The sequence below is a fragment of the Gymnoscopelus microlampas genome (genome assembly GCF_963454915.1).
Source record: "Gymnoscopelus microlampas genome assembly, chromosome: 10".
In the NCBI taxonomy this organism is placed as follows: domain Eukaryota; kingdom Metazoa; phylum Chordata; class Actinopteri; order Myctophiformes; family Myctophidae; genus Gymnoscopelus; species Gymnoscopelus microlampas.
In genome coordinates, this window is record NC_139947.1 from 37143775 (window position 1) to 37159512 (window position 15738).

Genomic DNA, 15738 nt, shown 5'->3' on the forward strand with positions numbered 1-15738 from the left:
CGGCTATTTGAAAATAGGCGATCTATGGCTACGCGTTGTGAGCTTGTAGATAGGCTATTTAAAAAAATATATTTAAAAAAAAATATATATATTAACAACACAAATCTGGTAGGCTACAGCGTCCCTGGCACAAACATATTTTTAGATGAGGGGGTCTGTCGACATAAACATATTAATTTGCGGGGTTTCCTTGACATGAAAATGTTTGGAGAACCACTGCTTTAAACCATTGGTTCTCAAAGTGGGGTCCGAGGGCCCCCAGGGGTACTTGAGGTGGTTCCAGGCCCCCCAACTAAATGATGGACAGGGACCAAATGGACCATTATGGGTCTGTAACTCTGAGAGTGTACAAATGGAACCAAATGGACCCCTCCATTTGTACACTCTCAGAGTTAAATTAACATTGATTTTACAATATGAATTGGGGTCCCAGAGACGTACATGCCATTAAATGGGGGTCCGTAGCCTAATGCATGTCAAACTGGGCGTCCTTGAAATTAAAATGGTTGAAATCACTGCTAGAGAGCCGTAAAAACCTTCTCTTATGGGGGTCCCTGGCTTATCTTTTCAAATGGAGGTCCGCGGTCTAATAAGTGTCTATTTGGGGGTCCTTGGCACGAAAAAGTTTGAGAACCACTGCTTTAAACAACGTTAGGAAACCAGCCCAAATAAGCAACTACACTTTAGAAACCAGCCCCCCCCCCCCCAAAAAAAAAAACGCAACCCGCAACTACCAATATTTACAAGCAACTTTACAGAAAAAAAAGCCCAAAGTCGCTTATAATAAGTAGACATGGCAACTCTGCATCCAGGCCTCTGAGTCTGAGCTCCTGCCTCCTCTGGAGACGTGTTTCATTGGCCTACTCAATCACACAACAGCACATCCCCAACTTACCTCTGCATGCAGCGCCATGTCTATGAGGGAGCTGCTGTGGTGGGAGAAGTAGTCTACTCGGATTATTTACCAATCTAAAAGTAGCTATACCACAATGCAGTGGTGTAAAGTAACTAAGTACATCTACTCAACACATTTTCAATACTTTTACTTCTACTTCTACTGTACTTTTTACTCCAATTATTTTAAAACTTTAGTTACTTGTTACTTTAAAGATTTTTTAAATTATTACAAAACCACTTCAACCCTATATATATATATATATAACTTTGGCGATTTGAAAATAGCAGATCTACAAGCTCACAAAGTGTCGACCAGTTGTGAGCTTGTAGATCTGCTATTTTCAAAAGATTTGTGCATGACGAACTTGTGAAATGGTATTTTCTGCATGATGAGTACTTTTACTTTTGGTACTTTGACGACAACTTTGATGACAACACTTGTGTAGCTACTTTTTGAATACCAGACTTTTACTTGTAACTGAGTATATTGATACTTTTACTTAAAGGGCGACATCACCCATTTTCAACCTTCTTCATATAATTGGTCCTCACTAATAGTCATGATAAAATGGTAAAAAAAAATCCTACTCAATCTGTGTCTCATAGGAGGGCTGTGGATAGCCTACCAGTGACATCATTAGATTTCTTTTTTCAGACAAGATTACATTTTTGTATTTATTTTTATTTGTATCAACACGAGAACTATGGCTTTCATTACAGCATGCTAACTTTCCAGGAATAGAAAGCCTGTCGTTTCTATTAGCTTGGATTCCCCATCGATGATGTCTCTGGTAGGCGGGTTTCTGAACTGTCCACAGCCCTCGGGTATGATACCATATTAAAATGAGTAAAAACAAAAAATGTGAGTACTTATTCCACCACTCCCACAATGTAGAAATAAATAATGGTAAAGATCCTGCATTCCATATTTTACTCGAGTAAAAGTAGAAAAGTATTGTCATCAAAATATATTTCCAATAGAGGATATGCGCATGCTTAAAGTGAATGGCACATCGAGTGGCAAAGCAACATGCAAAGTGAGTTTAACATTGTTTAATGTTGTTTAATGCAATCAGATATTACTTTTCTGTTTGGATGCATGGGCTGTCAAGGCCAGAAAGTATTTTTTAGACACTCAGTAGGCATTCCTGCATAACTTCCGGGTTTGATGATGATGTCACACGCATATCCTCTATACCAAACGTAACAGTGCTCATGCAGAATGGCCGATTTCACGATAATATTGGATTGTAATTGGTGATGAATTAATGTTATCCTTACTTTAATCTTGCAGCTGGTAAGGTGGGCAAATTGTACTCAAGTACAGTACTGGTGCTTGAGTAAATGTACTTAGTTACTTTCCACTACTGTTAGGTGGTGGTTAGTGTTGATTTCGTCGACTAAAACTATGACGAAAAATGTTGGTCGACTACCTTTTTTCACTGACGAAAACTAAACAAAAACGAAATAAAAACTAAGCTACAATGACTAAAACTAAGACTAAATTGATTTAAATTTCGTCAACAAATAAAAACTAGACTAAAATGTTAGGGATCTAGTGGAGAAGAGATCCAGTAGAACTAAAAGACAAGTCATTTTATGTTTGGTTGCGCTCGGGTGTTGTGCTCTGAAAATAGCAGATCTACAAGCTCACAACGCGTCGCAGCGCGGCGCGTTGTGAGCTTGTAGATCGGCTATTTTCAGCATGCAACCAAGTGTAAAATCTGCCATCACGACACCATCAAGGCACCGCCAAAATACATTTTAGTCGACTAAATCAACTGTAGATTTAGTCGACTATAATCTTATGATATTTAGTCGACTAAAACTAGACAAAAACTAAAACATTTCAGATGACTAAAATATGACTAAAAACTAAATGGAATTTTATTCAAAGGACTATGACTAAAACTAAATCAAAATTTGCTGTCAAAATCAACACTGCTTGTGGTGCAGTGAGTGTTTTTTTCTCTTTGTCCATTTTGCTTCCATTTGTCTCTCTGTTGTATATGTGTAATAAAATTTGGCTCAGATATCAAAGGGAGAGGCAGATAAAGAGTGCTGTGCAGGGTGAGACGTTTATGTCCGGGGGCAGACTCAGAGTGGAGTGGATCACACACACATTCCTACCAGTGATGTCAGAACAAAGAAGTTACATTAAAACCTGAACTGCATTAAAAGTAATGTAATGTAATTTATTACTAGATAGGTCTGGGTTTCCTCTCAGTTTCTCTCCGTTATAACCACTTAAACCCTGTGTCAACTTTAGTTGACTGGAGTACCGCAGGGGCCTATAGTTGGGCCCCCTCCTTTTTCCATCTACACTAAATAACTTGATGAAAATAGCAAATCCACTAGCTGGTAGATCTGCTATTTTTTTAATACTTTCAATGTTCGCCCGAGAAGGCAGGTTGCAGATTACTTCTAAATCCCAACAGTTTTCTGAAAAACGTATTTTTCTATATCAGTGGTTCTCAAACCTTTTCATGTCAAGGACCCCCAAAATGATATGTATTTGGCCCGCGGACCCCTATCTCAAAATATGTTGTTCCAGGGACCCCCTAGAAGCAAATATTTGAGTTACAAATGTTTTCTTTAAAATATATATAATTCAAAGATTTGCACACATTTTCACGATTTCTCAAAAATAGCAGATCTACAAGCTCATAGCGCGGCACTCGGTGCCGCGCTATGAGCTAATCCGTTTTCAAAAAGGTATTGTGGATTTGCTTCATTTATCTGACAAAGTTAAGAAACATGATTGCTGCTTTAATCACATTGGAAGTGGCTCAAGCTGTTTGGGGGAAGTTAACATCGCTAGCTGTGTGTGTGTGTGTGTGTGTGTGTGTGTCACAGTCAGGGGTCATCACCCTGGCAGCTTGTGATGGACATTTTCATTAGTATTTCATTTTTGTCACGGACATGCAAAATAATCATCTTATCAAAAACATAGTGGCCTAGCCCTAAATGTATGCTAATGGACTCCTAATGTGTCATAGGGACTATTCCAATGTATTGCACATTTTAAAACAATAGTATGTCTGCATTAACTACTGAGCCACTTAGTCTCATCAGTACAGACAGTGCTTGAACCTCAAAAGGGCCACTTTAGCTGCACAGGTGAGTGGGTGCCTAATATTATACATTATGGCTAATATAGAGATTGCTGGCTTTTCAAAAGACAGTGTTACTTGAGGACAGAAGGATAAAGTTCTACCAGCTAAACCATTTGGTTTGGTTTGGCAAAGTATGGTAGCTAGTGGGTTCCATTAAGGTGATCAGGTATTCTTTGTTGATGAGAAAGTCCAAGGCATGCACATGTATCAAAGGAAAAAGACACACCCTACAAGCTACACTTGATTTGTTTTTGATTTACAGTATTAGACATAATGATTACATGTTAAATACTTCTCACGGAAACTTCAAGGATAAAATGCCAATTACACCGAACTGGAACGAGGAAACTTGAGAGACAAAAAAGATATGTACATGATGAGTGATTAATGAAGGGCATGCCATGCCGTGTCACAATAGTTTGATTAAGGCACCTAACTTTGATCAGACGTGAGCTAACTTTTAGGTTGGAGGAGATCCTAGATTGTGGAAAGACAGATCAGTTTAATATCGGTGTGTATGTATAACGGCATTGAGATACAGATGTGAAAGCTGAACGTCAGTGGTGAATTCCTGGGATATGCCTGTTAGTGCATTTTCAATAATCAACAGCAGTAGCAATACTATAGCGACCCCACATAAGTGGCCCCGGCCCCAACTCGCCCCTCTGAGGAAGCTATAGCTAGCTCTCTTTAGCGTTGTCTGTTGCGTGCCGGAACTGGCGAGTTGGGAGATCCGGGTTCGATTCCCAGCGCACGTACGCACGCCACAGTATACTGTAAAATAAAGCATACATAGGTGCAAGATAAAACAAACATGGAGATTAAGGAGGACTGGCGGGATAAGGCTTTGTGTATCGGGGCCGGGGCCACTGGTTTCTCTAGCTTTGCAAAAAAAAAGTTGTCGATTTGACGAATATCAATCATCGGCAAAGTCATGAATAAACATTAGTCAATTCTGAAATGAAGTAATTTTGCAGAGTTAGGACTCGCAGACCTACAAGTGCGTATTATGTTAAGCATCAATCACGGTTTACTGTAGTGTTGAGACAGCAGGGGTGCGTGTGTGTGTGTGTGTGTGTGTGTGTGTGTGTGTGTGTGTGTGTGTGTGTGTGTGTGTTTCTGTATGAAAGAGAGCGAGAGAGAGGAAAGAGTGGAAGTCAATGAAACAGTTATTGGCGCTGACCTATGGACCCATTGTGTTGGCATTCCTCCAGTTTGATTCAGCCCCGTGAATCAGTGGCTCTTTATGGCTGCTAGAGATACCATGAATGGAGGGCTATGTTGGCAGTGTACTTGCTAACCGTTTTACCACAGAAAGAGCAAGGGAGTGGAGGGAGGTAATCATTATAAATGGACTCCATTATCGCACCAGTTTACTGTTATCGCCCTCGGTTTGCTGGTGTATAATGAGAGAGGCTTGTTTCCGTCTCGCCGTGGTGTGTGTCTTTTTTTTGGGGAGGGAACCAGGATGGGGACGTGAAGGTTAAATAGGACGAGGTTATAGCAGGAGGTAGACAGACACAGCGGCAAATGTGATTAGATGAGATCCCACTCGAGGGCGTGGTGGAGAGGAGAGGGTTAACTCTTTAAGACCGGGAACGTCATTTTTAGATTTCTTTGGGCTATTCAAAAATAGCAGATGTGCAAGCTCATAGCGCGGCACCGAGTGCCGCGCTATGAGCTTGTACATCTGCTATTTTTTTTTAAATCATGAAAAGTTGCACAAATATTTGAATTTGTTTGTCTTTTTTTGAGTGGTGCCAACCACTCCTACATTTGACTGTGTGTGTCCGTCCGTCCGTATGTTTGAGCACGGCCTCAACAGCTGCAGCTGATTGCAACACAAGGACGCAACCAGTTACACTAATTCAAAGGCACCACTATCTTCACACTGGGTGAAGAGAGTGGAACTAAATCTTTTACAAATGTTCGCTTTAAAAAATATATAATCCAAGATTTTGCCACAAATTTTCATGATTTTTTCAAAAATAGCAGATCTACAAGCTTAGCTAGCGCGGCACCATAGCCAAATAAATCTTAAAAATGACACACAGATGCGTTCCCGGTCTTAATGGGTTAAAATGGATCCCACCCAAGGTGGTGTCTGTCCAGACCCCTCTCCTTTTTCATCCACATAGCCCCCGGCGGCACCTTGAGGCCACTCGGCTACTCGCTTTCATCCGCTAATTACAGTTGCACCATCGTAAAAAAAAAAACCAGAAAGGTAATTTATATTAATTATACAGGAATGAGTATAATAGTCTGGAACGCGGTGGCTTGACACGCTGTACATAACATGCAGTAAAGTTGTCAGAGACGTGTGGGGCTAAAGCCCTGTAATTGATCGATGCATACAGCGAAAGTCTCCTCTCTCCCACTCGCCCCCGCCACCCCTCTGTGTGTGTCTCTCTCTCTCTCTCTCCTTGCCTCAATCTGCCTCTCTCACCCCCTGCCTCTGCCTCTTTGTCTTTTTCTCTTTCTCTCTCTCTCTCTCTCTTTCTCTCTCTCTCTCTCTCTTTCTCTCTCTCTCTCTCTCTCTCTCTCTCTCTCTCTCTCTCTCTCTCTTTCTCTCTCTCTCTCTCTCTCTCTCTCTCTTTCTCTCTCTCCTTGCTTCTTTCCCTCTCCTTGATCTGCCTCTTTCCCTCTCCTTGTCTCTGCCTCTCTCTCTCTTTGTCTTTTTCTCTCTTTCTCTCTCTCTCTCGTTGCCCCCCCCCTCTCTCTCTCTCTCTCTGCGTTTCTTTCTCTCTCTCTCTGTGTGGAGTGTGTGAGTAAAAGTCAATAAATTATCATCATCTGCGAGCTTACAGAGTGTTTATGTCATTGTCGATGTGCCTGAGCACCCATCCAATGGCCTGCCCTAGTGAAGAGAAACCACTAAGTAAAACAATCACATTGTTTTGGGTCCAACGCAACACACCCATTGGATAAAGTGCTGTGAGCACAGTTTGGAGTTGGATGAAAGGCTATATATATATATAAATAATTTGTTTATTTCGTTGGCTTCAAAAATAGCAGATATACAAGCTCATAGCGTGGCACTCGGTGCCGCGCTATGAGCTTGTAGATCTGCTATCTTTGAAAAATCGTGAAAATGTGTGCAAATCTATGTCGTTGTCATATGAGATGTTCATATATATATATATATATTATATATATATATATATATATATATATATATATATATATATATATATATATATATATATATATATATATATAGTTGGATCACATTATGTGAACCAACCATGACAAATAACTAGGATGCTTTACTTAAAACCTATATATAGTTGACCGCAGTCCCCCAGGGCTCTATACTTTACATTACAGTCATTTAGCAGACGCTTTGTAATACAAAGTGACTTACAATAAGGTCGACTTATTGGTCCACTGCCCCCCCCCCCCCCCCCATACACCAAAGCTCTGCTGAAAAGCAACATTTTTGCCCCCCAGAATAGTGACGCTAGAGGCTGGTTTACGGACACGGCTCAAGCCTCGTCCTGGACCGTGATGCATCTTTTCTTTAGCGAGATACAACTGGATGCAATGAAGGCTTCTCGAGGCTCTGCAGTCTGCATCACCGGGGCCTGAAAGATGAGCCCCTTTCTCTTTGTGTTTCCAAGAATAAGCATCAATCTTCAATGTAAAGTAAACTAAACGGAAACGCTCTACACATTGTTAGTTTATCAATTTGTAACTGAGAGAGTGTAACCCAGATTGAAGGCCCCTTTAGGGTTACATCTGTACACTTTGCCTGCCACAGACAAATGGATGGTTTTACTGTGTAGAATGCATGGAAAATGGAATGGTTGAAATGGTTCGATTAAGGCTGTTCAGCGTGCGTGCGTGTGTGTGTGTGTATGTGTGTGTGTGTGTGTGTGTGTGCGTGCGCGCACTGTGCAGGCAGAGAGTGGAGGAGGGGAGTCTATATAAGGAGGTGTGGGCCCGCCAGGCTGGTCTCCTTTGCTTCAACAGCATCTCTGCTGCCTTGACATGCTTTATGGCTGTGGTTGGCCTCGCTGGGCCTGTTTATGGATTCCCATAGAATAGAGAGTCATGGCCGCTGGAGGAGAAGCCAGCCAAAAACAACACCTCCACCATAGCACTTTTGTCTGACCCTCTGTCATAGCTCAACACGCTATTTATGTTTCTGAAGGGAGAAAAAAAAAAACGGTATTCATAGTAATGACATAAGATGACTGTAAATTCTGATGCTAATGTTTAATTTTTTTTGTTGATGAAAGATAAAAATGTCACAGCGAATGTGGCTGGTTTATTGGCTGTCGTAACAATTTGGTGAGAAAATTGTAAGGCTTTGTTGAGGGAAAGCTTTTTTTTTCTCTTTGCAATCGCAATAGCAGTTATCCAGTTATTTTTATGATACCTGTAAGATTTATTTCATGAAAATGTTCCACTTTGATAGGATAATGAAAGTGCATCACCAAGGGCATTGTTAATGTAGGAAATATTCTACCTGATGTGTTTTTCCTCTGCGGTTTCCCCTGCAGTTCGTTCTCTTGGACCAAATGCAAGCCCCACCATTTCCACAGCGTGGTGAAAGCGTGCTCTAGGAGAGTGATAGTGATGTTCACGGTGTGGATGGTATGTGAACATCCTGTGCCGAGCCCGAGCTGTAGAGCTGTTGATGTTTAGAGGGAGAGACGGGGGCTGCTGCATCATGTTGTCTTATGTGATTTAGCCCTTTAAGACCGGGAACGCGTCATTTTAAGATTTCTTTGGGCTATTCACAAATAGCAGAGCTACAAGCTCATAGCGCGGCACCGAGTGCCGCGCTATGAGCTTGTAGATCTGCTATTTTTGAAAAAACGTGAAGATTTGTGCAAATCTTTTGAATATATTTATTTTTAAAGCGAACATTTTTAACTCCTGGGGGTCCCTGGAACAAAATATTTTGATATGGGGGTCCATAGCCAAATACATACTGTACCATTTTTGAGAACCACTGATATTGTAGCAACATAAGTTTTTTTCAAAAAACTGTTAGGATTTAGAACACATTTTGTAGAATCCCCAGAAGCAAAGATTTGAGTTACAGATGTTCGCTTTAAAAAAGTATATATTCAAAGATCCACGATTTTTCCCAAAAATAGCAGATCTACAAGGTCATAGCGCGGCACTCGGTGCCGCGCTATGAGCTTGTAGATCTGCTATGTTTTGAACAGCATAGAAAAAAATGACACACAGATGCGTTCCCGGATCGAATGGGTTAACTGCAGAACAATCTCTTCCAGCCTAGAGAAACCAGACTTTGGATCCCGCTGTGCTGAAAATGGCCAGACAATCCAACCAACCCAACCAACCAGTTCTCCCCATGACGAGGAGCACAACTGGGGCACATCTGGCCACAGTGGTTGGGTTGGGCCGGGCCGGGCTGGGCCGGACCGGGGCCGAGTAGCCTCACACCCCTCCATCCCAAACCCCCCCTTTCTTCCAGGCCCTCGTGTGGCTGTCAGCCCCAGCCGTCAGCCCCGAGGGCAGGCTGCAGCCCAGGCGCCCGCCACTGGCACTGATTGTGCTGTTTCATGACAGTCAGAGGTTACTGGGTTACTACTGTTATCAAACAGTCAACACTAAGTTTGGGCCCTGGCGATGATGCAAGAGAAGTGCTAAAGAATGGCCATCAGTCATTTTCACTGTAGACAGTCAACATCAGACACAGCTCCATGCTGGCAGTAAAGCTTTATGACTGTTTCTCCTGGTGTTATTCAACTCCCATTGCATCCCTCAGGGGGACATGTGTTTCTCCTCTTTTGTGGCTGTGTTTAGTCTTGTTTTGCTCGCGCAAAATTCCTCCACTTGCCCTCCTCCGTTTTTTTACTACAGTATGTGTGTATGTGGTTTTTATCGGGGCCAAAGAATGAAAGAGAAAAAGCAGCATTTTATTCTGTGGCATGCCTCTGAACCCTCAGTTCATTCCCTCCTCTCTCTGTCATCCACTCTTTCTCTCTCTCTCTCTCTCACTTTCTCCCCTCCCTCCCTCATGGATTCCCCAACCACACCACCACAACGCCGTTAACAGACGCAGCCCTGACAGATTTACCGCCGTCGTCTTTCCATTGGCCGCCAACGTGACAGGCGAGATTTAACGCCGGCCTCCCATTGGCCGGGCCGTGACAGGGTAATTTATGGGCGCACTGTGATTTGATGCCTGCTGCCTTTGAAGTGAGTTACAGCTCTGTCGCTTATAGGACACAGAAATGGTGTCAGGTTGCAATCGTAAAACCTTATCCCTGAAGGGAGGTGGCGCTGGTGTATAGCAGTCCTGACGTCATGAGAGAGGAGGAGAGACCTTCTGGATAGTGCAGCTAAAAAGAACAGAGAAACAGAAAAGGAAAGCCCATTGCTGTTCAAAACATGTCAGGATTAGTTGACAAGAATGTTCTATTAATGATGTGGTTCATGGGGACACGACTCTTTAAAGCTACGTCGTATTCACTGTGTGGTTGTCCTACAGATCTCGGAGATAGAAAATAAGTACCAGTGACTGCGTCACCGCATGCATCTTGTCACATTCGACTGCCCTCCTCCTACGATCACAATGCTCCCTCTGCCACTGTAGAAGAAAAGACTACATACATTTCATGAACATTCCATTGACCCCCCTAAAGGATGCTCTGTGTCTGAACTGGCTCCTGTCAGTTCACATTTCATGCCTCCTGTGATCAGCGGAGCTTTCCAATGACTCATAATGGCTCTGAAGACCTTAAGTGACAGAGAGTAAATCACCGCATCGCAAGAGCTGATCAACGGCAGCCAACTGCCAAAGTCACTTTGATATCCGTCTACTGTATCTGCTCACCGCAGCCCTGCCGTTTCGTGGCAGCACCTTCATCTATCTATCTGCATCCCATCTCTTCATCAGCCTGACAGTCGATCCTACAGAGATCAAGAAGAGCAAGAATGCACCCACCGTAACGGCCCTGACCCATGGAAACCTTCTCAAGATAAATAGCAAACCTGCCCCTGCCCTGTCTATCAACCCCTTGGTGAATTCATGCACCATTCCCCCTTAGATATGAAATCTCTCTCTCCGTACTCTTTCATTTTACACTTATGGCGGTCTGCTCGAGTGGAAAATTGGCTGGAAAAAGGGAAGAGAACGGAGGGAAAGCCCCAGACTCCCCTTGTAGAGTGCTATTGCATAAGAGACCAAACTCATGAACTTGATAACTTGGGGTTAACCCATTCAATCCGGGAAAGAATCTCTGTCATTTTAAGATGTCTTTGGCTATTAAACAAATTGCAGATATACAAGCTCATAGCGCGGCACAGAGTCCCTGGAACAAAATATTTTGAGATGGGGGGTCCACGGCCAAATACATATCATTTTCGGGGTCCTTGACATGAAAAAGGTTTGAGGACCACTCATATTATAGCAACATACACGTTTTTCAAAAAACTGTTAGGATTTAGAAGACATTTGTAGAATCCCTCAGAAGCAATAAGATTTGAGTTACAAGTGTTGCTTTAAAAAATATATTCAAACATTTGCACAAAATAGTAGATCTACAAGCTCATAGCGCGGCACTCGGTGCCGCGCTATGAGCTTGTATATCTGCTATTTTTGAATAGCCTAAAGTATAAGATAATGGTTAAAGTGGTTAGAATCGATGCTTTCCCGGACTTAATGGGTTAAACCGAACACCCTCTCTCTGACACAGTGCCACACAGAAGAGAGAGTAAACAGTTTTTTTCATGCAAAACAAAACATGACCCCCCCTGAACTTGGAAGAATGATGTGTCCTTTGGGGGGATGTCAGAGGAGATTTAGATACACGTACTGATACAGATAGTGAATGTATTTTGTTAGAACACATTTTGAACATTTTAAACATTTGTCCCATTGGTGTGTATTTAGAGTATTGTCGCTCTAAATATCCAGTAGTAGATCTAGTTCGAGACGGTGCATTGCGTTGTCTCAAAACAAGACGAGATTACAATTAGGCTGTAATCGATGCTATACTAAATCGCCCACCACGCAGGTTTATGCTAACATTGAGTGGAAAAGTGATCAAACTTGTGCCAGTGTCCATTTGGCAGGTGAATCTTTATATTTAGCCAAATATTTCCTTTCTTGCTATTGGTCACAGTTGAATTAAGCACTTAAACCCATATACTTCATCGACTGGGGTCCCCCAGGGCCCTGTACTTGGCCCTCAGTTGTTTTTCCCCTCTACAACAAATCTCTCAACCAAACATTTCCAACGCATTGAAAGCTTGTAGACCGGCTATTTTTCATGAATGTTTGCCTGTTTTCACAAAGTGATGGTCTATTATGACATGCCTATAGGCATAATGATAGGGATGCTTAGGTTCATGTGGTTAAATCTTATGTTTTAGATAGATGTACCATAACTAACTATTTGATATCATTGCCACGGCCTACGTATATATATATATATATATAAACCCAGCACGTGATCCTTATTGCTAGGCTTAGGTTAGTTTTTACAGCACATTATCCATACCTAGAATCAAGGATCATAGACATAACGTAGGACGATTAAGACAAACAATTTATTCCAGAGGACACGTTTATTTGATCTAATTAATGGCATGTATATCCTCCACCCACTTAGTGACCTCGGAGATGATCCTAGCACATTGTTAGATCTCTGTGAACCCTTGCAAGGTCTTCTCAGTGAGCTGTGTAGATAAACAGGCTCGCAGAGTTGAAATCTGGGGTGGCACTCGCCGAGGGACCGCGGTGTTGGTTGGTTGTGCTGTTCCCAGGAGAGGCAGCCCGTAGGCCCAACGTGTCCCTACAAGCGGCTAGATTAATGGGGTGGCATAAGGCCACGGCATGTTAATGTATCTGTCGAGGCTAAACGCGCCTCTGTTGGAAAGTGATTTTTACACAGTCTACAGGGCGCCGGGGTGTCCGTCCTGTCAAGGGGAATGTGGATGACTCCTGGGCGAGATAAATCTCAACAATGAGGTGCTGGCCCAATGGAGCTATAGGATCCATGCACGATACTTCTCCACGTTTTGCTTGCTTTGAGTTGAGGTGCGAATGGCAGGGTGAGAGGGAGTCCTCACGTCCAGCGCTGAAAGCGTTAGCATCTGGACTTTTATTTAAGTCTTTTTCTCACTACGTAAATTATGTTTTACTGGTGTAAAATGAAATTTAAGACAAATTTCAATTTAGAAGTGAATAAGTATTTGCTAATGCATAATAAAGGGTCCAAACACTCAGGAGGTTGTCCTTCCAATAACAGTGTGCTCTGACAGGGCTTGTTACAGTGTTAAGAATTTCAGTCATGCTCTTGGCATTGCTTTAATTTTTGCACCCCGACCCTTTAGTCTAGGGTGACCAAATATTCAGCACCCTCAAACCGGGACCCTTAAATCAATGTGCGCGTTTGTCGTGCACACCCCCGGCCATTCATGCACGCGCACATGTATACGCACCATATGGGTGTTGCATGCATACAGGCAAGACTGATTGACAAACATCAGCCTCAGCGTTGAATTCAGACACGCAATGCATTTGTTCATGTTTGAGCATGTTAAAGGAGTAGTTAACCCAAAAAATTGCTTATTTTCTATCAATTACACACCCCATGAAGCCTTGAATTCATGGATTTGTTTTGTTTTTTGTCGCATTCCTAAGCCAATAATTTGATGACCGGGTGTATTTCCGGTAGGAGACACAAAGAGTCTACTTTGTGTCTCCTACCGGATACATTAGCATCTTTCTGCTGGTCATCAAATTATTGGCTTAGGAATGCGACAAAAAACAAAACAAGGCTTCATGGTGTGTGTAATTGATTATTTTTTGGGGTGAACTACTCCTTTAACATGAAAAGAACACGATAAACATTTATGCAACCACTGAAAACAACTATTATTTTAATTCTGGCAAAAAAAACGGGACAAGTTCGTAGTGAAATTGTGTTGAAAACCGGGACATATTAGTGTTTTAGAGGCATTCGTCGGGACTCGGGACACCCAGCTTGAAACCGGGACAATCCTGGCCAAACTGGGACGTCTGGTGGTCACCCTACTTAAGTCTCTCTCCGGTCTTTGCTCTCTCACTCTAACTTTTGACCAGTGGTGGAAAGTAACTAAGTACATTTACTCAAGTACTGTACTTAAGTACAATTTTGCGGTACTTTTACTTTACTGTAGTATTTCCAATTGTCCATACTGTCCATACCATTTGCCAGGACTAATTGTCCAGGCAAATATTGTACTTTTACTCCACTACAATTATTTGAATACTTTAGTTACTAGTTACTTTGCAGATATAAATTATGATATTATGAAACATACATTAACCACTTTATCCCTATTTTATATCTAGGCTATTTGAAAATAGCAGATCTACAAGCACACAACGCGTCGCGATGCGACGCGTTGTGTGCTTGTAGATCTGCTATTTTCAAATATTTTAGTACTTTTACTTTTGGTACTTTAAGTACATGTTGATACCAATACTTTGGTACTTTTACTCAAGTAAATTTTGAATTCTGGACTTTTACTAACAGAGTATTTCTACATTGCAGTATTGATACTTTTACTTAAGTAAAACATTTGAGTACTTTTCCCACCACTGCTTTTGACACGGCGTTGTGCATCACCATGTTTTTGTAACGAAGCAACAACAATTTTTACACTGAAGTTGCAAAATTGCGTTCGCATTCTGTTTTAACCGGAGTGTCGTTGTTGACACTTAAATATCACTGAATTTGAATGGAATAATTAATAACCATGTAAGTAGGCCAAAGTAAAAAAACGTCCTTTTCCCTTGTTACCAGTCAGATTGTGTGGCTGTCGTACCCTTTTGCTTCAGTCACGAGGAAATAACATGATGCTTTGAGTATTGGGAATGATATGCAGAGGCTAATTAATCTTCTTGAGTCGTGCTAATTAGAAAAATACTGGCAGACCTCTAAATATGGGACATATTGAAGCCTGACACCAGAGAACATTCCTCATCAGTGGCATTTTATAAGACTAGTGGCTGGCAGACGGCCCCCTTGGTATAGCAGCAGAGACAGAACACCTTCATCTATGCATTCACAGGTTTTGATCATTGGAAAACAAGTGGCAAAGGAGTTCAGTCATCATGAAAATATACCAGGTCATTTAATTTGGGGGGCCATTTTATCTGTCCTCTCTGGGTTGTGTGTAAAATGGCTGCCTTTTGATAAAAGGCCCCCCTATGCTGTTCTGTCCCAGGAGGGCAGTTTTTAAGCTCACTGATATCTCATGTTCAGTCTGATAGCTTATAGTCCTAAAGTTCTCACAGTGGTGTATTGTGCCTCTTGGTTATATGCAGATCAGGCTTCAGTTATTACAACGTATCATATATAATTCATTCCAGAGTAATGGCTTCCAATATTGGAAGTATATTAAAAGTATTTTGCAATCATTACTAAGTAATGCTCTTACACCTCCTGCTCAGTTTTTGATGAGAACTTCAGATTAATGACAAATACATTGCTTGTTATGCAAAAAAATCGTTCCCTTCACAAGCATGAGGGAGAAAATTCACAGTGGAAACCCCGGACTGTGAGTGAGCCGGGATACTAGTAGGATTCCTGTTTTCCCTTTGGAGAAAGACAACTGTTGTGTTCATATTGTCCTTGTGACTTGATAAACACCGTTAAAGGAATACTAGGTGTGTGTGTGTGTGTGTGTGTAGATATGTGTACACCAGGGTTGTCCATGGAGATGGGAGTAGCCAAGACAGCGGAATTGA